Genomic DNA, 21,894 nt, shown 5'->3' with positions numbered 1-21,894 from the left:
ACCCTAAACAGTGATCTCAGGACTTCCCAGGGATCAGAAGCAAAGTTCCTGTCTGGGCTGAGGAGCTGCCTTGAGTGAACAGCTGCTTTATCTCTGTGTTCTGTAAAGTGCTTCTCTGTGATGGTTCCCTGTAATTGCTGCTCTGGAAAGAGCTGCACAGAGCTTATGCAGGTCTGTACTGAAACAGCACTTTCCGCCTCTCTCACGCAACACAGAAGGTCACCTGCTCACATTAATTCTCCTTTGCTTGTTTATGGGCAATAAACAAAACAAAAATAAACAGAGGAGGTGTCCATGGGCAAAAGAAACCGCTTTTTGAGAATGAACTTTAGAAAAATGCACAGAAAATACAGGACACTATAGACTAATTAACTTTACATCACTACCTTGAAAAATATAGGTAACAATGAACAGAGGAGAAAAAAAAAATAACACTTTAGCAGTATTCATTGTAGCTATGTAATCACACATAAAAACTAATGCAGTTTCAGAGTTTGTTGGCAGTTTCAGTTCAGTGCTTCTGGAGACTGAAAATCAGTCCAGCATGAATTGCATAACAAATGACTGCATTAAATCCACTTACCAGGCCTCAGAATCCAGGCATCAATCCTGAAATTCAGTACAAAGTTACACCCAGGCTGGTGAAACCATGGGCTGCCATGGAAAGAAGACCTCTCCCACCAGACTGCCCTAGCATCAGAAGTAGCAGCCATGTGACCGCAGCACCAGCTGGCACAGTGACCTGCCTGGCAGAAGATTAATCTGCCAAAAGGTTTTCAATCCAGTCAGTTGGCTGAACTGACTCACTCTGCACTCACAGATTGATCAACCCATACAATGTAAGCCAGAGGAACAGATGAGATGGAGGAAGCTTGGGACTGAACACAGCCTCTACTCAAACCATGTTATGCACAAAGCCAAGCATCACACTGAGATGTTCATAGAGGGGCAAATACGTCAGTCTTTGCAACTACTCAATAATTGAGATTTATCTCAAAGGAAGTTCCATTTCCCTACCATGACCATGACTGAGAGGTCTGCAGTCCTGTTAGAAAGCATAGACTTCAGACCAATATGGAGCTTCTGAAATTGGAAGCTAAATGCAGAGCAAATACATACTTCCACACAGAACCTGTCAAACTATGTCTAAAAAATTGATTTTACTTTAGGAGAATGCTCCAATGCAATACTGCACATGAATCAACCGGATTAGCAAATTTATTTTGTTGCAACTGAGGAATCTGCCATGTCTTCAAAGACAAGATATTTTCATTAGCTTCAACTCCCTGAATGAAAAGGAAACATCTGCAGCATCCACAAGATACTCTGTACAATGTCTAGTATCAGATATACCCACCAGCCAATATTAAGCTATAATTAAGCTATTTTGGATTTTCCTTATCAGCAGAATCCATCTTTGATTCAGGTACAAATCAAACACTTTATTATTCCTACCACTAAAAGAGATCCTTATGGAAAAACGTATAGATGACTGTAATAGATCATTAAAATATCACAGAAAAGGCAATTCAGATACAAATTTAGACTCTGCAGTACTAACTAGCAATGTATTAAATTACTGAAAATTTATATACAAGAGTGATAAAGATCCCCAAAAGCAAAATACTTGAAAAAACTCATTGGAATCAAACAAAAATACATAGCCTAAAATATGTTCCATTTCTTTGCCCCTTCTTCTTGTGTAAAGAGTGTGTTTCTGACACTTGCAGAGCATGTTTCCTAAATGGCAAATGGCTGCCAAAGATGAAATGTTGCAGCTGACACTATGGAAGTTTGGCTCTTTTCTTTATTCCCTTAGGGGAGTTATCACACAAGCATTTACCTCTGGCAACCCATTCTAATGCACATTGTGATATTGTCTCATTTGGACACAGACTGGCAAAAATTATGCATAGTTTACATAGAGACTATCTCATATTTTCAAGGCCTGGTCTTCAACATGGTTAATTGAAAACATGATTCCCTTTATTCTTCATGCTTTGGTTGTCAGTCACCACCATACATTTCTCTAGTGCAAGCACTGCCTCCCCCTTTTCTAAATGTCATTCCTGTATGTTTTCCAAAGGGAAAAAGCCATGGAACAATGATATCCTCGTACTTGATTTATTCTGCTGTCCACCTTTTCTTAAAACAACATATTTAATTTCATTTTCAGGTGCTTTGGTTTGCATATCAGGGAAATTGAATGGCATGATTTACAAATGAAGTTATAAAGAGAACTTCAAACAGGAATACACAGCATGATACTTGTCTGCCTATAATAGAGGGGGAGTAATTCTGTGTTCTTAGGAGAAGTAGCTATTGGATTTTTTTGAAATCTACAGGTGACTGTATGCTTATGCTGGAGTTTATCCCTTCCCAGATACCCTTTGAATTTCTACCCATGCACTTCTCCATTATGAGGACAACCCCTGTGCTTCAGGCATAGGTTATCCACCATGGGGTTTTTCTAAGTGTGTCTTCAAAGTAAGGCTCCTCTGGCCTTGCCAGTCCTTCCCAGGGAACCAAGGAAAGCATGGATACTTATATGCCACCTGCCCACTGTGTGAAGTATCTGGGCATAAGAAACATTGTCTGCTAGAATCATCCTTTACCTCAGAGCACCAAGTCTCATTCCCAACCTAAAGAGAGCCAGCTCATGCTTGCATGCACTGTAAAGCAACCTGTTCCATTTTTCATCCCTCTAAACCACCTTCTATAACACTTCAGCTGTCTATTGATATACCACATTATTTAAGACTCAAATGTCCACCTACCTCCATTTTCTATCCCTTCCAAACCTTTACACTTTGGAAGAACTGTCATAAATCTGTGTTGCAAACAATTATTTCTCTCAGCGCCATCATTGGGAGACAACAGTCTTTGGAACCAAAAGAAAATATGTTTAAACAAAATAAACTATCTTTCACATTTCAGTGCAGAATGTTTAAGCCACGTTTTATTTTAAAACTAAGATATTATTGACTGCTTAGTGGCACATCTATAAATAGCATTAGTGAATGCATCAGAGTTCTGTATGATGTCGTCTCTCCTTCACCCATGCTTTCCTATAGGAAACCAGTCACTGGTTTCCTATTACTGCAGTACTGCAGGAATCTGATGGTGTAGAACCAATAACACTGTCAAAAGCAACAAACAAAAATTTCCTGGCAGCTACATATAGAGATGGATGGGAAGAAGAAAATTCAAAAGCTACCCAAATGACAGTGTGTAAAATATGTCAGAAATACCAAGAAAACAAAGACAACTCCTGTAATAAAGAGGAAGAAAGGCTCCCTTGCATTTTATAGCTTCTTTCTTCCAACTTCCAATTTAATTTACTGAGATTTCCAGACTATGTATCCTCTTCAGTGGTTGCACTTTGTAATGAATTAAATACAAAAATAAGTGACTGAATCAATATAGCTATTAATGATGATAATACAGGCCAGCAAAGATGCAGCATCCACTAAAAAGGACAGCACTGGCCTTTGTGAAATCATTGAGCAAGATTTAAAATTATCAAAGCACTAAGTTTCAGAGTTAATAATCTCTCAAATTAGGTTATCATATTTCACCTTGTCAAGATCATGAAGGAAGGCACACTTCACATTTTTTAAGATTGTTTTTGCAGTAATAAGAGTCAAGAGACCATTTTCTCTTTAAACAAAAGTTCAGATTTCAGAACCAAATGCTATGGCAAAGGATAAATTTAGAAGATGTACAATTCTAGAAAACAGAAGATTTTTGCTAAATTATCTACCATGTTCATGCTAGGAAATCAGCACTATTTTCAAAGTCTTAGCATCTTTCTAAAAAAGATTATTTGAACATAGCTCTAATTATAAAATGGTACCACATTTTTATTAGGCGTGTTCCTAATTTGAGATATACATAAAATATGCAGAGAAAATTATGAGCAGCTTTCCAACAGGAACTGAATCCACCTCCAGAGAAATATGTAAATCTACTAAACCACAGACCAGATAGAGCTTTAGGACTATTAAAATATGGATGCTTACTAAGTTTCTACTTAATAGCATAGCCAAGAAACAATGTCTCAAACAAAGCTCTAGCTATGGCCTGCCAGAAAAAGTCGGCTTTACTCCCTTCAAGCAGCTGTGGTCTGGAAAGCAGCACTAGCCAACATCTATCACCATCAAATGTTTAAACAAAACCACATCATTCCTTTCTCAGATTTTCCTTCTTGCTATCCCTTATAAAGTGCAGTGCTCGTATTCTTCCAGCATTTCCTCATAAAGCCCATGGTTCTAAAATTACAATATGCTACTGATCCTCAAGCAAGAGATTAAGTCATCACAAGGGATACAGTGATCTGTCTAATTAAGGTAAGGAAGACATGATATTTTTGAAGGCCAGCCTTAAAGAAACACATTCCTTCATAATTTCACCACCTATAACGTGTATATGGTGCCAGCATAAAGTGAGAAGTTGACACCTTCTCATGTCCACCACTTCTCTTATGTCTTAGTCATTGCCCTGTAGGGAAATGTGCTGGTCTTCATTTCCGTGCTGATTGCTGTAAGCTTTGACTGGTATTACCAAAGTAATTAGTGAAGAACTGCTGCCCATGGGAAGGACCCACTCTGGAGCAGTTCTGTATCCTGTGGAAGGAGCCCCACGCTGGAGCAGGGGAAGAGTGGGAGGAGGAAGGAGCAGCAGAGATTAAATATTATGAAGTAACCACAACCCCCATTCCCCATCCTCCTGCACCAGCTTGGGGATGGAAAAAACAGAACACCTAGGAGTAAACTGAAACTGAGTAGGAAGAGGTGGGGAAAGCGGTTTTTAGTCCTGTCTTTCTTTCTCACTGTCCTACTCCATTTTAACTAGGAAAAAAAATCAAATTAATCTCCCCCAAGTTAAATCTGTTTTGCCCGTGATGGTAATCCATGAGTTACCTCCCTCTCCTTATCTCAACACATGAGTTTATTTTCTTCCCCTATCCTGTTGACAAGGAAGAGTGAGACAGCAGCTGGATGGGCATCTGGCAGCCAGCCAAGGTCAAAATTTCACTTCCCAATAATAGCAACTAACCCCACCGGTGGAAATAAAAGCCAAAAGAGCACCTGTAATAGCCCGTTAGAGATCACTTACTCCAGCTCCCAGTGAACAGAAACTTGAGCATATGGGCTGAACCACTGCCTGTGTGATGAGGGACCCACTCCTGCTTCTGCTCTTACCATTCAGAAGACAATCCAGATTCAGCTGTGAGAAGGCATACAGGACAGCACATTTCCAGTTTGGTGGTTTTCCATGTTATCTTCATCTGGGGTTCACACTAACCAAACTGAATATTACCAGCAGATAAATAGCAGTGGTGTCCTAAGGAGAGCAAACAAATATTTTTCAGCAGGTGGAATATTTCACAGAAGCAGAAGGGTTGGTTTATTTCTTTAATATGAATATATTGTTTTGAGAGGAATCTTAGGGAAATGCATATCTAAAGATCCTTCAAGCTGAAAATCTTTAAATCCTCCTTACAGTCAAAGATGGGGTGAATGACAAAATTAGGCATGGAAAGGTTTGGCTTGAGAAAGTTATTTCAAACTGAGCCACACCTTTTCTAGTCAAGAAGCGTCACTTCAAAGGACACTGGACTAATAGCATATCAGCTGCTGTATGGAGAGTTTTTTCCCTGCTTGGCTTTTTCCAAAGATGATTATAGAGTGGCATATGTGAGGGGGTACAAACTCCCTCCTGTTTCTGTTACCTTTAGTAACGACCAGTTAGTTTTCACTGACAGGGAGGGGAAGTAAAAAATCTACTAAGTTTCTACAGTGTTTTTGAAGATCGCAATCAGAGCATGGACAATAAATTTGAATAGTACCCTCATGAGAGAAAAGCTAAATTCCGAGTCTGGTTTTCAATACACAGAGAAGAAACCACTCATATCAAAGATATGGTAACAGAGACTAAATTGCCTTTATTCCCATTTAGAAAACCAGATTTCACCTCTAACTGGATGTGAAAGGATCCAATTACACTCCATATGACACATGCACATCCGCACCCACAAATACTCTTGGTAAACCAGGCCTCACAAGCCTCAGTGTTCCTGAATGTATTTCAGTGTTAAAAACTAATACACGTTTCTCTCCTTTCTTCAGCAACAAAGGCACTTTATGCTCAGTTAAACCCCATTCTTATTTGGATTGACCCCAGAAAGCTGGGGGACAGCTTCGAAAACAGAAATATCAAGATGTCAGTCAGCAGTCCCTGGGTTCTTTGGCTCACCTAACACAGCCTCAGTCTGCCCTAGGGAGAAAGTAAGTGGGTGTGTAAATGCAAAACATAACATTTCAAGTAATCTGTTTTGAGCCATAACAGCATTTGCCATACTTATTTAAAACCACAGATCATTTCCACGGAGAATACTACAAGACAAAAAAGACAAATCACCCTACTGCATGCCAAAACCATCTCCATCTTTGTAGTAAGGAATTGAAAAAGGGTGCAAGCACAGGGATACACACCCCAGAATGACCTGCACATATCCCCTCCTATAAATGTCTAAGTAAGCAGGCAATTTTAACCTCATTTCTAAGCTCATACTGCACACTGCCATGTAAAGATAGTTCTTTCTCCCATACAAAGTTGAAGCAGCTTAAAACATGATTCAAAATCTGGCAATTTATGCCACTTTTTGCATTTGCTGACAGGAATACAATTTTACAATTTCAAATTATCTCCTGTGGTCGCTCCTGTGCATTGCCATATAAAACAATGTCAGTATTAGTCCCTTGTGCTGCAAGAGGGCATTAACACTACTACATCAAATGTGCAGTGTCAACAAGTAAATCATGGAGAGGAGTTGACGAGCTGAAAATTGAACCTACCTTTCAGTACGGCTGGAAGACCGACAGTCTGGATGGTTACCATAGTAATCCTGTGGCAGCTTCAGATTTATTGCCTTGTACTGCACAGTTACAAAGCTTCTTCAGCTACCTTCTGCACTGTTTCCAGAGTCAAGAGGAATTCTATGATAAATGTCCACTACCCAAAAGATACATTCAAGGGGATGTAATGCAGGAAAGCTGTACTTTAAATGCAAATTACATGCTTTTTGCCCCTTTTAGAATATTAAAGAGCAATTTCAAAGGAATGAAAACAAAGAACTCTGACCTCTGACACCATGATTCTTTGCTCTACAGATCACAATTTTCTGTGGGACTGCCTACTGCATATTTAAGTACCATGAAACTGAAAATGGAGTAATAAATTCCACCAAAGATAGTCTGAGTAATGCATTGATTATGAAAATAAGCACACAACTGAGAATTACTAGAGCAGGCAGTCACAGGGTCTTGTTAGTATATTTAGATCATTTTGTAACCATTAGAAATTAAATTATTTCATTATATCTAATTTATATTCCTTTTTGTTTTCAATAACACAAAAGGATATTGCTATGTGTAATATATGACAAATTAGTATTCCAGTATTCACACTCTATGCCATAAAGAGCATGCATTAATGTTACCAGATTGCATTAGATTTTAGTTTACCTCCATGATAGGCTTTAGAGGAAAACACTGATAATTTGCCTTTTATTACTACCCTAAATATTGCTTTCAGCTCTGTTCAGCGACAACTTGAAAAGAGCAACTTCTTCTCTTGTTAGTAAACATTGCAATTCATGAAATATTCCATTATATTTTACTGTATTTTTTATGTCCATAATTCTCTTTGATTGCACAGCAATAAAAGGCTGAGGGAACACAGGCTATCTTTTCTACCAAGTGCAGAAGCACCACGCACTAATTTGTGTATTAGCAATTCCCACGTGAACACTACATTATTGATTCTGCCATCTAAATTCCACTATATGACAGGAAGGATATTGTGTGTAGGATTAATAAAATTATTTCCTCAAGCAATATTTTTTAAAGCATTGATTGTGTACTTTTACTTCAGAAAAGCATCTCACAAATGTACATTACAATGTGAAAACAAAATAGTTCTGTGGTGCAACATAGTAAATACAAATGGAGACATGCTGTGTGACACCAATTCTGTAATAAGCCTGTGTATTAAAACATCAGGCTCAAACTGCTTTCAAAACACAAAGGGAGATGCATACTTTATAGATGTTTCATGCAAAAGGACACAGCACACATCTGATTAGCAGAACACATATTGACATTGTAAGGTACCCTATCCCAAAGACAAACAGCACAAGGTTTACAGACTGCTGTTTGCACCCATGCAGCCCGAATTTTGTGAACTCTGTACTGCAGAAACAGAGCCCCCATTCAAGTCTTTGCTTTTAAAGACAAATTGAGAAAACATTATCTGAAGTGTCATCTCTTGCTTGTAAGATAAATAAAGGGGAGACTTTGCCTGGCTTACTTTATCCCAGAAAAACCAAGGCACTCTTAGGCAGGGTTTCTATAAGAGATGGTTACACATGAGCAAATGCCATTTATTTTCATTAAATTTGGGCTGCCCAATCTGCAGGATGGGCATGTAAATTTCCCCCCCCCCCCCACCAGAAACCAGCACACTAGAAGAATTTTTTAGTTTTAAATCAAGTATATTTTGAAACAAATACAAATGAAAATAGAAGAATTAAAAAAAAAAAACCACATAAGAAAAGAAAAAAAAAGTACAGGAAAAAGCAGGTAAAAAAAAATATTCTAAGAACTATATGTACTCCCTCTCTGCAAAGCCTGACTGTAGCTGAAGCAACCTAAATGAAATGAAAAGTTCATCAGATCAGGCCATGGTTCCTGCCTCCCTATGTCCTTTCCTTCATAACATGTTTTTTAATGACTCTGTATGCAGATATCAGGATAACCAAATGGAGTTCTACACCTGGTGACAGGGTCTGTGGCAGTGGCTCTGCGATGGAGCAAGGCTCTGGGTGTGGGTGTAATAGCCCATGCACTGATTGTTGAATGCTCTCCTGTACAAGCAGCAAAACCCACCCCCACATCCACTGAGGCCAGGCCACTTGATGGAGCCAGTGCCAAAGCTCCTCTGCTTCCTCTCAGCATCCTCAGATTTCCTCTAGCAGTGAAGGAAGTGCAAGGTGTGAGCAAGCCTTCATCCTGGTCTTTATTTTACTTTTTATGCGGACCAGAGGTCTGGTCTTCACGGGTTACACATGGACCCAGAGGCCCTGAATCTACAAAGCTATAATACATTATCACAACCGGTGTTCAGTTGTATTTTTGCCCATTAATTGCTGTGCAATGAGCTGGGGGTCCTTGCATCCTCCCTACCTGGACCTACACATACCCATGGACTATCACAGAGAGATATCCTAACTGTGGTCCTATTTCTCCTACCACACTTCAGTGTAGCAATATACAAAGTGACAGTGCTCACAGAATATGTTTCTTACTGTATGTTATTATCCTTATAAAAAGTGTGCTGCATGGAGGGATCTAAGAGTTCTCCCAAGACCAAAGTCTGGTTAATGTTCCACAGGAATGGCAGGTTCAATCCCACAAGTCCCAGAAAATTAATTTCTCAGTAGCTGACTGAGAAGCACAGAATCAGGCATTATTAGAACTCAAGGATGGCATTAATAAAACATAAGGAATAGAAACAGATCAAATATGTAAGACTCAACAGCTGGTTGTCAATGAATTCATGTTGCTCGTCAGACACTATTACATGCTGTTCTAATCACTCACCAGGAAATATTTCAATGCAATATATTTTAGGTCACAAAAATATTTATTTCTGTTTTATATTAAAAATTATTAAAAAACATAAATGCAGCCATATGTTTCTTTTTCTCTTCTTATCTCTTCTAGTCTAAAGAACTTCTATTCTGCAAAGGGCAGGAAAGGATCAGGGATCAGTTCTCCTTATTGACTGTACACACTAGCCAATGCTGGGTCCTTTTCTGTCTGAGCAATGACAGCAATGTGACATTTTCAGGCAGCAGTGTTTGCTGACATCATAAGTCACTTTAATGCCATTTTCTGTTATCAGCAGCCATTTAAATAAAAGGCTATGAAGGAAAACAGAGCTATGCAGACCTCAGGCTATGCCCAGAACTTTGCCTACCTTTCACAGACTTGGGATAACTCAGTGCAAGGCTTGATGCAGAATTTGCTGCAGATCAGCAGTCTCATTGTCTGCCATGCTGCAGATAATAAAAATAACAATTTTTGACTGCACATGCAATCACAAGATGCAATGTGAATTGAAATGAAGTGACAGCAGAATGCAGCCTTTATCCTGAGAAATAATTCGGTTTTTCCTCTGCAGGAAAAAAAGAAAAAAAAAACACAAAAAATAATAATAATAAAAAAAAAACAGTGAGATAAGTGAAAAATTCCAGCTTGTGGGTACTGTATTGCTGACCAGTAAAAGCATTTTGGTCAGCTTGGTACATTTCAGTACTGACATCAGATGCGGACAGCAGCAAAATTACACCAGTGTCCAGTTAGAGAAAGCCTTTATAACAATTCCTGGTGCTATGCCCTGGCAGAAGGAGAGGTTGCTACTGAAGAAGATGGCCTGTGAAGCAAAGAGAAATGCACAGGGATCTAGTTATACACACATCTACCAAAGACCTTAAGATATCCTTTCAAGGGCTGCTCCTGCAGAAAGCTTTGTGGCATGGAAAACAGGCATGGGACCCATCTCTTCTTCCTAACAAGAACTGAGGAAAAGAACAGAACTAAAAACCTTATCCTGCCCAGCAATTTAGGGATAAGTGGAAGGACTGGAAAAACAGCAATAAATGTGTAAACACCAACAAGCCCATAAAAGTTGTGGACTAATAGTCATGAGCTGAAGGTGTAGCTTGAGTCACTGACTCATGACCCAGCACTTGATTAAAAAATAATCAAGGTTACCTCCCTAAATGTCCAGTTACTCTCAGGGATCAATATAAACAGGAGTTAGCAAAAATATAGACATTGTCCAGCTTATTCCAAACTCAATCTTGATGACAACTTTGTTAACTGAAAACTGTTTATCCAGGGTTGGTTCACCAGTTTACCTTAAGCTACTACTATCACTCCAGAGACTATAGAAATATTTCTGTTTCTTTGAAAATACTCAGCATGGGCAGAGTCCTTCCCTGCCAGTCTTTCCTGGCAGGTGAACTACATGGACCTCATACTAAAAGGAGGCTTTTGATCATACTTAGGAGAACAATGTTTAATGACAACATGCTTTCCCTTTCCCTCATTTTTTCAATGACATAGGAAGATAAAAAATGCATCAGTTGTTCATAAGGTGTGGCCTTTAGACATGGGCTAGGTAATTTTTATTTCCGACATGAGTAGCGATGCAGGTGTACTCAGCAATATTTCTTGTAAGGCATTATAAAGAAGCAACAGTTAACACTGGGGAGCTGAGGCAGTAGAATTTGGGAAGCAATCAGCATATGAACAGAACAGAAAGAAAAAAATAATTTAGCATTAGCCAACCTCTTGAATTACTCATAACTGAACAATTAAAATACCATCCAAGTTCCAGAGGAATTTTCATTTTTTATTCTGGTTTAGATGACAGTGATAGAGCAGTAAAGTCTGGAACTAGGATGAGCACAAAAGATAAGGTGCCTTCCTTCTTTTCCACCTCTCTGCAGCCAGTGTGGGATCTTTGATCAGACTTCAAAAGCCTTAACATGCTCAGTTACAAGCTGAATCAGCACACGGAGGATAAGGAGTGAAGGAATGAATGGGATATGACCAACTGAAAACCTGCTTGGTTCTGTCTGATTCTGAAAAGATTTCCTAGTTACAGTAGAGTTCAAGTCATTCACATTCAAGCCCTGAAAGAGTCTATTTTTTCACAGCTTCTTAGCTGAAGTGGGAGAGCAGCCCAGAGGAGTGTTAACACTTCCTTTGTTCACAAGGCCTGAACTTAGCTAAATTTTCTCATGCAAACAAGTTGAAAATTCACTCTTTTTTTTCCTTAATTTTTTAATCTAGAATGACTCTCATTGCAAGTAGTAGTATGGAATAGCTGTCCAAAATAAAAAACTGATTACATAAACATTGAAGAAATTAAGTGCTGTATTTTCGAGTGCATGGTCCTTGTCCCATTCTTACAAAAAAAATAAAGATTTGGATATGTATTTCATTCAATGCTCAAAATACTAAATACTAAAATACCTCATGACAACATAGTTTTAATTTTTAAAAGCCTATTCTGGTACAATTAATTACATGGTTGAAAAAGATGAAATTAGCATTTTGGAACTTAGAAAATGAGCACCTAACTTTTGGACTGCTTAGGCACCAGAATTACTCTAGAAGTCTTCAAAACTTAGCTAGTTTATTATCTGTTGATTTTAGCAGACTGTAATTTGGTGACACAGGAGAAAGAGATTTCCTGTAAGGGCAAATAATTACTTTTATGTTGTTGTTGTTGGCCTCAAATTACTGTATGGTGCTCCCACTAATAATAGATGCAGCATTTGAAAAGTCCAACATGATCTAGCAAACATCCCAGTGCTAATCTACCAAGGCTGTAAATATGAGAACTATTGTCTCAAAGTAAAAAAAAATACTGAATAACTGAAATATATTGCATCCAGTTACTCAAGGTGGGTTATTCAAAAAAGTTCCCTCATAATATTTAAAGGGAATTATGATTATTTGTAAGGTTTTGAGGCAGGGTTAGCTAATGGCACACAGGAAAGCATGCTGAACGAAGAAACCAACTGGAGGGAGCACTGCTTCAGCTGAATAGTAAACTAATATGCTGACCATCTGCCCTCAAAGCATTGTGGTTAAAATTCTGACATTGATGCTCGAGTTAGGAATTGTAAGTGGGTGATACATGTATACACACAGAGAGAAATTTTCTTGACTCTGGTATATCTAAACAGCGAATCAGTACTCAGGAGCTGCTGGTCTGTGGGTTTGAAAGAGTAGGTGGCAATTATAATGATTTAATGTTATGAAGTAGACTTATTCCTCTGGATTATGGCTTTCATTAGGATTTACAAAGATTGCTGTTGCTATTCCAGCTTCTCATTGCATATAAACTTGCTCTTGAAGAAGAATTTTCTTGCCTCCTTCAGAAATGTCAACAGGAAAATATTTTACCCACAAAGCTGAGAAAAGTGTAATAAAATGATAGTATGATTTTCTCATTATTTTAAAAATAAACATGTGATTATTCTTGCTTTGCAATAACCCCTAGAGCATTTTAGGATGAGGCATTAAAAGATGATTGGAGTCACCTTAAAAGGGTTTTGGTCTTTTTGAGGATTAGGGTAAAATTCAGGTCCCATAGAAATTACTTTAAGTACTACCAAATAGTGAGATAGTAAATAAAATAACAGAATTTGACTTAATGATAAAGAACTGTGCCTGTATGAAACATTACACCCAAAAGTCCTCTTGAATGCTAGGGATGTCATGCAACTGAAATTATGTCTTCTTTCACATTTTCCTGTGCCATGATTCTTCAATGTCTCCAGAATAAGAGACCGCAGACCAAGCACAGAGAATAAAAGGCATTGTTTGCATGTTATTCCTGACCTTGACCCTTTAACAAAAATATTGGAGGGTTTAAAATTTATAGTGAAGAATGGTCTGCTTCTTATAGAGCAGACCAATTTTCAGTTACTTAATACTATGGGGACACCACACTATTAAAATCCCAGCAGTATTTTCTATTACTAACAATGATTAAAACTCAAAAAAAACAAATAACTGTGACATTAAATTCCCAGATATGCTAAATTGTTTTTTGTATGTGTTCTTCTCTCCATGCATATACACATGCCACTTATTTTCCAAATCTTCAAAACAGGAATGCAAAACAGTGCCATCTGGACATTCCGTTCCCTTGTAGCCGGGAGTTTTAGGACAAGCTGGCAAAACACATCAGGAAACCCAACGGCTGTGTTCCTTCTCTATCCCAAACAATAGATAATACAAGAATAAAATAAAAGTGAATCTTGTTAGAGCAATTGCTGAGCACTGTACACCAGGCATGGAGTGCCTGGACTGAAGAGGATGTGCCACGTTGTTATGGTAACAAGACAACAACTTTGGTGCACGCAGTCGGCACTGTCATGTCTGAGACTGAAATCCAGATTGGCTGAGGATCTGTCCCCTGCCTTGCCCATCACATCACTGCAAAAGAGACCTAGTGCTGCTGTCCCAAAGTGAAGTCCAGGCCTTACATGACACAGGCACGGAACTGACACCCTCCCCTGGGTCTCTCATGGCCTTCCCACAATCCTCAGAGTTTGCAGAACATGCTGCAGCTGCCAGCACATTAGTGGATATAGAAGAAAGGACACAGGCATGACATGTCCAAGTCACTATCTATCTCTAAAGATATCCATGAAACCTACTGGCATTTTGGCTGAACTGGATAGCTAGATTGAATCCTTCATTCTAAACAAAGATGTATAGCATTCCCCTGCTTATATAAAAGATGCAGAAGCAATTTCCTTTCTGCTAAAAATAAACACCATTCATTCTGTCAGGTCTTTTGTCTCATTCCCTGATACAATGAGCAGTTGGTCTAGTATATCCTCTGCCAGCAGAAGACCATTTCCCTTTCTTCCTGTGTCCCAGCTTAACCTCTCTCCTTTTACCTCATTGCCCTCTCCAGCTATTCATGTGATCCTTGTTACTTCAGTATCTCTGTAAAAGTTTGGATGGTGGGTTACCTGGGACACAGCACTGCTGTGGGAACCTGATGCAACCTCTGTGTTCCAGGTATTATCACAGGTAACAACTTCCAGCATTTATCTCAGCATGCATTAAATAAAGAGTGTTTTCCTCATAGTGCCTCTCTGCTCTGTCCCCTACTTTTGCCATTGCCACACAGGGAGCTACAATGAGAGAGAAAACTGGACCTTGTTTGGCTTCAGCCAAGAGCAATTGCACATCTTTCCAGGCAGGTTTCCAAGAAGATTGCCTTCAGAAACAGTTATATTGCCCATAATCAGTGCAACTCCCTGGACCTGGAAAATTAGATTCCTGTTATATTCATGGAAGAGAAGTGCAGCACACAGGGATGATCCAGGGAGCAGACAGGGAGAGAAGAGTGCTGACACAAGCTGTACAGTAAACCTGAGGTCACACCACGGCTCCATGTGACACAGCCCTGAACTGTCACCCACCCAGGGACACTGCAGGAGCCTTGCTGCAGGATGGTACCTGTTCTTCTCTGAAGGACGCAGATATGCAGTCCTGCAGCTGTTCAGACACAGCATGATCTTCCAGCCATGTTAATGGCTAACAAAAACCAATTTGGCACCACAGTGCTGGAGCTAATAGATCACTACCTGAGGATCAGAGGTTAAAGGTGCAGCATATATCCCCACAAAGTGAGATATGTAGAGAAAAGATTATGAGTGATGGTCAGATTGGAGATAGATGAGGATGAAAAGAATTTTGCAAACTTCTGCTTTGAGGTCTGTTTTTAAATATGATGTATTGGCCTTGACTTGTTTGTGTGTCTAGAGAAATTCCCTAAAGAAAATTGGTAAGAGAAGAGATCATTATACAGATGAACATCATGTGAGCTTTTTCTCTTAATATTACCTTAGGAAACCTCAAAAAAACATAGCTGATATAACTAAAGACATTTTAGATTCCATTATTCATTGTTACAAGGAGAAGCACACACTGCACAAATGGACAGCAATATAAACACCTGCTTCCCACAGCATTAATTCCCTCATAGATTAGCTATAGCTATAGTAAAAATGTGCTGAATTTTAGAGAAAAAATCCTGCTTTGCTCTGTAAGCCTGCTTCTTTGAGTGTGAAAACACATAATATTTAAGAAGCTGAAAGACCTGGCACAGGAAGTGAGGCACTAGTATCCACTATCTTTTACTGAGTTACTTCTACAGCAAGAAATCTACAGAGAGCCAAAATTTATTTACATGGACATTTACCAATTACATGGGCTTACCTAACCTGATCCTTTTTTTGACTACATGTAAATATAAAGTAGAAGCGTAGTACAAAATGTTATACAACCAAGCTCCGGTTGTAGCACAGTAAGCTAAAAATTCACTATATTAAAAGTTCAGCTGACCTGCTTAAGACAGCAACAGTTTCTGCCAACAGAATGCTCTGACCTCTGGGTTCAGCTGTTCTTCTCTCTTAAATCTCTCTTTGCTAACACAGAAACCACACTGGTCTTAGCAGACCTAAAGTGATGACACTTCAACTACCCAATAGTTTACATGTACTTTTGTGAGAGCACAGAAACCTAATATTTGAAATAAGGCAACACACAAAGTCTCATCTTAGAAGAAAAAAAACAAAATGGATAAAAATCAGAGATGCTTTCTTTTTTCTTTTTTTTTTTTTAAGTAAGATAGAAAATATGTCTATTGTAAGGTTTTTTGGATGCAACTTATTTTAATTAACAGCAGAAAGTTTCATTTTTTTTTTTAAATCACCCTGCTTTCCAGAACAGCACATTCTTATTACATTCCCCTGGCTTTTTTTTACTACCATGGGGTTTTTTTTATCCTATCACTTCATCCTTTTCCTCTTTTCACTTCTTTCCTGTTATGAGAATTAAACTAATTTGGATGTCTCCACTGAGGGAAGATGTATAGGATAATTCACAACATGCCAAAAGCAGGCCCAGGCTCACTTTCACCTTGGCTGGTCACTCAAGCTGTGCTTGAAGTACTCTCAGCCTTTGGCTCCCAGCTTCACACCGTGCTGTAATCACAACAGCATCTTTGCTAAACCTGTGCATCCTGGCTGAAAATGCAAAGTCTCCAAATAGGCCCTAGTCCATTAAGATCAGCATCAGGACCTCAGAGTCTATTCTGAATTGAATAGGGAGCCACTAGAGTGTGCAGAGAATTAGTCTAATATGCTCCTGGTACTCCTTCCTTCCCAAAAGACACAGTTTGTACAAAACTTTTAGCAGTGGCTTTCACCTTCTCTGCAGCTTATGTCTCTGGCATGATGCCCTAAATCTTAACTTATATGAAACTGGAAGGGATTAGCAGGTTCTGTTTCATCAATTATATTACTTTTAATTGCCTTGAAGGATTCATTTGTCTTCAGTCCAGTAACCTTTGGCAGCAATCAGCAGTTCAAACACTACTCCCACACACAGCAGTTCTTTTCAGTCATGTTATGTTTACTGAAAGCTCCTTAAGAAACAAAAACAATCTTGTTCAGATTGCTTTGCAGATGTATTTATTTAAATTCCACCTCTGAAAAAATTAAAAGATTAAGTATACTTCTGAGAAGCAAGAAAATGTTTCATCATCACCAGAAATGGGCTTTAAATTCTTGTCTATGTTTTGCAAACAGCATAATCAAAGTTCAATAGAGAATATGCAAAGATTGCAAATCTATATCAGACAGACAAATTTACATAAATAACAGATATGAATATCTGACGTTTACAGAAATAAAACTGCTTGCTATACAAACAGACTAAAGTCTACAACGCTAAAACACATTTCATTATGCTGATTTTTCAAACCAAAGCTCATCATAGGTGCATATGCAGGAGGCATTTCAGTCATGTAATGCAAGGAGGAACATCTATATGAAAAACAGTTTCGTTATGCTGCATTGCTAAAAGAAATTTGGATTTAAATGGGGATTGTTCCACCTTCAAGACCTTTGAATTTCACAGCTACAGCTAAGACCTGTACAATTCAATGGGAACCTGGCACTCAAAGACCTTTAACAACCTGAAAAAATCTGTTCTTTAATATCTCACGTTGAAAGTGGGAATTTGATTTTTTTTTCTAAGGGGGTCATGTAAAATACCATATCTAGTAAATTGCACTGATCACACTGATTCTGCTCTGGAAATATGACAAGGTCACATACAAAGATGACAATTTACTTATTACTGTGAGTTAAAATGTGAAATATAATAAGACTGTCAGAAGAGCAGTAGTTAGCCCAATTCATCCATCCTAGAGCAAGCCTTCCTTAATGAGTGACTGAAGGTTTATAAGCCAACCTGGATTCTTGCAAGTGGTTTCCACTGGGAAGCAGCATGACCCTACAGGTGTGGCAGAGGCAGAATTTCATCTAATACTCATTGTTTGTTTTCTTAAGGATAAAACACTGGTTTCACTAATATCTGGAAGCCACTGACATCTTGTCATGTTAAGAATACTGTCAGTACTCACACAAAAACATAAATAAGAAAGGGAATGTGAGTAAGCTAGCCTACAAACTTCAAGTATTTAAAATTTTAAAAAAAGGGGAAAAAAAGTCTGAACACCAAAATTCCCTGAAAAGCAATACCTCACATCTCCAAACACATTGTGCTCGACAAGGTCACCCTCCTAATTCAGATAATTCAGTTAATCCTCTGGATGAATGCAGCATGTGTTGCATTCCCAATGAAACCACACAGGCTCCAAATAAGAGGCCATCAACTACTGCTATAAATGCAGTCAAATGGTTGGGAGCCTGAATAGCATAATTTGATTTTCCCCTTTCCAGTAAAAACAACAAACAAAGAGAAGTGTTTTACTGTTGAAGGTGTGCATCATTTAAAAGGCCAAAAGGTGCCTTTCCTTCTGAATTTTAAAAACATTAATCAAGAGTGAAATAAACAACATGTGCAAGTCAAAGTTTAATATCCTAGGGTCTTTAATGTGCATTTACCACCCACTTCTTTTCCATTAACACCATCACCTCCTCCCTGTCTTTCAAAACCCCTCCAACTATTCTTGCCTTGTGTCTCACTTATTCACACTATTGAAAAGTAGTAATTATTTTGCAGTTAATCTTCAGGAAACTGCTGCACAGAGAACAAGCTTTGCCTTCTGTTCCAAAGTCTGAAGGGAATGACCACTAGACAAAAGCTACTGTTTCATTTCTCCACTAAAGCGTTTGCCTGAGTTTTTTTCATTTGTTTGTTTGTTTAAAGATTAGAAGACCAGTTTCCCTATTACCTTGAAGACACTTGACATCGTAACACAACAAAAATATCATAAGCAAGAGGATAACCAAGGTCTATAGAGAAGATTTTGGTTTTAGAGATAATGGCATTAATCCAAGATAGATTTAAATTCTTTAAATAATATGACTGTAGAAATTCACAAGCACTTTCCAGGATAGAGTATTGCTCTAATTATATCTGAACAATTAACCTTTACAATTGTGCTGTTTAGAATGGTTCTCTGAGTGGGTATATTCTTAATAATTGGACCATTAATTAAAATTGCTATCTCAAGGGTTGCCAGAAATCTTCAGTAAAAAAAAAATATATTGGGCTGAGATGGAACCAGAACAAAATAATCCTTCTCTGAATGTGCGTTCTATCATATTCACTGGGAAAAAAAAAACCCAAAAAAAAGCAAAGAGAGGAAAGCAGACATTGTTCCTATATGTTCTCTACTTATCTAGAAAATATAAAGCAGTATCTGAAAAATTTCAAAAGCATTTCCATATCAATAAGGAAAGGTACCAAAAGGGTAACAAGATAACTTAGATTTTTTTTTTTCTGTTCTTTCCCACAGGGTAGAATGAACCTATTGGCATAATACATCTTTTTCATTTCTAACACTGATATTTTTTTAATTCTCTAAACTGTCTTCAAGATACTACACAAATCTCTAACATCATTTCTTGTACTTAGAGAACGAAGGTTTTCCCCAAGTTGTCCTTTCAGCAGTGAAAACAAAGGCTACTGTATGCGGGGGTTTGTAATTATTAACTCAAAAAATATTTCTCAAACTCCATTAAGTGATTATGCTAGAAAAGAGGGAAAAAAAAAAAAACACAAGTGAGATTTAAACACCTGTATATCTCAGTCAGGAGAATCTGTGCCCTCTGGTACATCAAGGCTGGTTGGACAGACTGAGCTTGCAAGATCCTCATTAGGTTTAATTCCACTCAACTGAACACACGGTTTGCTGAATTAAAAAAAACAGATTAATTTATAACCACTCTTCAAGAATAGTAACTTGCGCTAAACATCTTTGATTTTAGCAGGAAGATAAAAAAAGATCTGACCTCTGATTATATCCAGACAAGCTTCCGGTTGAATACTCTTAGATGACAACTCATATTCAATACCACAGATAAATCTGAGATATGTGAATCCAAAACAAGTCTCCTTATAACTTCTGGCTTTATTGTACTGTATTATATTGAGTCTGTTAACCTTATTGCTAAATACTCTTCTGTTGTGGGGTTACTCTGCATTGTCTCAGATGGGAAAGCACTTCACATGTGCAGCAGGATGTACATTTTATGATTACTTTGGCCAACTTCAGAAATCTGTCAGGGGAGGCCATTTATATGCCATGTGGAAGGCTGCATGTTCTGGTGCTTTGCAGACAGATTTCTTCTGCCTTAAACTCCAGTGCCTCCATATCTGCTATTTGCTCTCCTGCATCAGACTCACAGAAAATCTATTTCAGCATCTCAAAGTAGAAAGTGCCAGTATAGGTCACTTAACACTATCAGTCATTTTATCTTGCAGGAGACATGGATGAGAGGGCTGGGTAGAAGGAAGATTATACCTCAAGCACTTCAAGACTGGCTCTGTCCTCTCTGCTCCCTGAAACAGCATGGGTGCACGTAGAAGCTAATACACACATGTGCAGCTAGAAATGGGCATTCATATATTTTTCAAATACACACTGTTATTCAGCAATTTGGGGAAGTGGGTTTTAAAAAGACACAGAAACAAACATTTTGGGCCCTCTTTAACTTTCCCTTACTCACTGCTTCTGAAAATGCATTTTTTAGTTTTTTCCCTTTTTCTTCTCAAAATGTGCCACACATTTTTTCAGAAAATTAATGTGAGGATTTTTAGTGCTTACTTTATCAGCAGTGCATATGCATTTTAACCTTAGGCTAACATTAGCCTATGCAGTATTTGGTGGCACACACTGGAAATCCTGTGTACCTGTGCAACAATGAGCAGCAGGAATGAACCTAACACCAAATTTCATTTAGTGTTATGTCATGTGTAACTCTCCTACTGGGGCTTCAGAGAAGCTGCCAGGTAGTCCAGGTCCTACAAGAGAAAGAGACTGAGCAAAAAGATGATGCTGAGGCCATTGTTACATCAGTGTAGGACCACTCTATCTGTAAGGGACAGTATGTTGTACCTCCTGAGGCCACCTCCCTCTCCCTCCTGAGAGAAACCCTACTCATCCCCCTAATTCTTTAAGGAAGGGCATACCAGTTCTGTGGCTCTGACTGTGTGAAGATGACAAAATACATGTGTTGGAACATCAGAAGCTTCTGCTTCTGGCAAATGCAGTGCTTGCAGTCCAAATACCCAAGAATCTCTGCCACCTAATGTCTGGAATAAATCAGGATTTGACTTGCATGCGTTGACTGATCATCACAAAATGAAAATGATTGGAACTCAGAGGCTAAAAATCTTTGCATGAAAAACTAATGTGATATTAGTAGAGAGAACAGAAGTTTGAAAATGGAAGGAACATGTGGTGGGACAAGCAGCAATCTGAAGGTAAATCTCAGCTATATTCAGGTCACAAACTCAACTCCCTTGTTACTTCCTAGCCTGAAATTTATTTAATACAAAGAAATAAAATGTGAGAGAGAAGGGAATAAATTATCCTATTTTAACATCATTGAATTATGTGCCATGAAGTTACTGCACTGAAATTTTCATCAGCATGAGCAGAGGATGAGTAAACTAGGGCGGAGCAGATTGCCAACAACAGCCTTTAGCTATATCATTCTATATGCTTTTAAAAGTGCTTGTAAATTTGTACATTTGGGAATTTCATGGACCCACACCTTATGTTAATCTGGTCTTTAATCATGTCATTGATGTTAGCAAATTCTTGCAATGATCCTTAATAACTAGGGAAGCTGATTTTACTTTACACAGACTGAAAGCTGTTAACTACCTTTCTGTTCAACATTTAAGCCATCAGTTATTCAGTGTTGTAACAAGAATGGTTGCCTACCTTTACAGATTACATATA

General features: G+C 38.3%; 1 protein-coding gene across 4 annotated transcripts in view; it reads right to left on the bottom strand.

Annotated features, from left to right (window-relative positions):
* Positions 1-21,894, bottom strand: part of NAV3 (neuron navigator 3) — a 518,378-nt gene that overhangs the window by 487,483 nt on the left and 9,001 nt on the right. Inside the window, exon 2 of one of the 4 annotated variants that reach the window (XM_085568751.1) lies at positions 5,205-5,346. The exons of the other annotated variants lie outside the window; for them this stretch is intronic. The gene's annotated coding sequence lies outside the window, so the exon portion shown is untranslated. The remainder of the gene's footprint in view (positions 1-5,204; positions 5,347-21,894) is intronic. 4 annotated transcript variants of the gene reach the window in all.

The sequence above is a fragment of the Lonchura striata genome, chromosome 1A, assembly GCF_050655825.1.
Source record: "Lonchura striata isolate lonStrDom1 chromosome 1A, ASM5065582v1, whole genome shotgun sequence".
In the NCBI taxonomy this organism is placed as follows: domain Eukaryota; kingdom Metazoa; phylum Chordata; class Aves; order Passeriformes; family Estrildidae; genus Lonchura; species Lonchura striata.
The sequence above is the reverse complement of the archived record's forward strand: the minus strand, read 5'-3'. Positions and strand labels throughout refer to the sequence as shown.